Consider the following 2,297-nt stretch of genomic DNA (forward strand, 5'->3'; position numbering starts at 1 on the left):
CTGCTGGCGCTATTGTTTTCTCTACACCCTTTTAACTTTTCCCCCTCATTTAATAGGTATTATAAAGATACCTTGGTGTTTACAAATATTTTTACGAATTTGATTGTTTTCTAAAATACATGTAAAACTCGTCACTCCAGTCGCTTTTTAGTCAACTTTGACAGGTCATTACTTTGTCTGTACTTAGGGTAATTTCTTTTTACTTTGGCTGTACAGAAAGCCCAAAGCAAGCCCATCGTAGATAGAATAATATCATTATAATCTGTCGACTAGCCGCTCCGCTACCTTCACGTAAACGTTGTAAGAAATAACAAAAGTTGATTGAAGTTTGAGGTCGATTTTCTCAAAAACCCCATTTTTGTAAATTTTTATTTTTTAAATTCTTTTAGACATTTTAGTCGACTACAAGAAAAAAAAGTCTAGAAATGTAATATTTTGGTTGTATGTCCTCTGTTTGAACCGAAATCGCGTGTAATGTGTGAACATTTGTTATTTTTCACAACGTTTACAGAAACTAGTGTTTTTGCCTGCCGTCGCAGGTCGCGTGTTTGACACCCTCTGCTGGCGCTAGTGTTTTTTCTACACCCTTTTAAGTTTTTCTCCTCATTCAATAGGTACTATAAAAATACCTTCACGTATTCAAATATTTCTAATAGTTTGATTGTTTTCTAAACAAAATGTCGAACTCGTCACTCAGGTCGATTTTTGGTCAACTTTGACAGCTCATTAGTTTGTCCGTACTTAAGGTACATTTTATTTCTTGGGCTTCATAGAAAGCCCTAAGCATGCCTAGTATAGATATAGTACTATCATTATGATCTGATGAGTAGCCGCTCCGCTACCTTCACGTAAACGTTGTGAAAAATAACAAATCTTCACACATTTCACGTGATTGCGGCTCAAATAGAGGACATACAACCAAAATATTACATTTCTAGACTGTTTTTTCTTGTAGTCGACTAAAATGTCTAAAAGAATTGAAAAGCATATTTACAAAAATGAAGTTTTTGAGAAAATCGACCTCAAACTTTCAACATTTATTTCTTACAACGTTTACGTGAAGGTAGCGGAGCGGCTAGTCCACAGATCATAATGATATTAATATATCTATAATGTGCTTGCTTTGGGCTTTCTGTAGAGCCAAAGAAATAAAATTTACCTTAAGTACAGACAAAGTAATGACCTGTCAAAGTTGACCATAAAGCGACCGGAGTGACGAGTTTGACAGGTTTTTCTAGAAAACAATCAAATTCATAAAACTATTTTAATGTATCAAGGTATCTTTATAATACCTATTAGATGAGGGGGAAAAGTTAGAATGGTGTAGAGAATACCATAACGTCAGCAGAGGGTGTCAAACACGCGACCTGCGACGGCAGGCAAAAACACTAGTTTCTGCCACTGCGGCTTCTACGGCTCGTAACTCGAGAACAAAAAATCTGGGGAACATGCGGTTTGCGCCCTCCTTCATATGAGAAATTAACCCAAAACATATTTTTTTTTTCGTAAATATTAAAGATTAGACTCTCTTAGCCTGCCCGATTTGAAATGAAATTACCTATATATATATATATATATCTAAAACCCGAAAACGAACAACCCTAAATTATATTGTACGATGCAGCGTTATCTGAAGAGTTTATTTGAGAAATATCTCAAATAACACAGTCACAGTCGACGACAGTCACATCGTGACGATCGGACGAAATCCAAGCTGACTTCGTTTTGGGGCACTTCTTGGGGAGAGCTTCCTTTCTCACAACAGCACCAAGCCAAAGGAACGAATGCCACTGACCCGTTTCCCGACCCAACCCGGACAACTATTTTTGGACTCTGCGCGGATTATCTCAGGGAGGGGGTCATTGTTCGCGAAACCGCGTCGAGGGCCGTTCGACGTCCTTCGTTTCCCGTGAATGTTGAGTAGAAAAGATCGACTGTCAGGCACTTAGCAGCTCTATTTCTCACAGTGGAAGATAACACAGAAAGGGTACGCAGCATGCATCATAAGAATTAAATGGAACTTTCAAGAGGGGCCAGAAAACGTCGAATGCAGAACGGCAAAACACAGCTCACAGTCCAAGAGAGTGGCAGAAGATGTCTAGCTGACAGGGGGCGCGAGAGTCTCACCAGGCGCATCAGCAACATGGCGGCGGCCTAGAGGCCGCCGCCATGTTGCTTTATTTTTTCCTCGTTCTCCGCGCGAGAGCAAGGATCGTTGCCCGATCCCGCTCAGGCGCGGCAAAAGGTCCGCCCCTGGGCATCGGGGGGCCGGAGCGGAGGAAGCGAAAAACAGCGTG

Source organism: Ixodes scapularis, unplaced genomic scaffold, assembly GCF_016920785.2.
Source record: "Ixodes scapularis isolate PalLabHiFi unplaced genomic scaffold, ASM1692078v2 PGA_scaffold2__306_contigs__length_199485367, whole genome shotgun sequence".
Lineage (NCBI taxonomy): Eukaryota > Metazoa > Arthropoda > Arachnida > Ixodida > Ixodidae > Ixodes > Ixodes scapularis.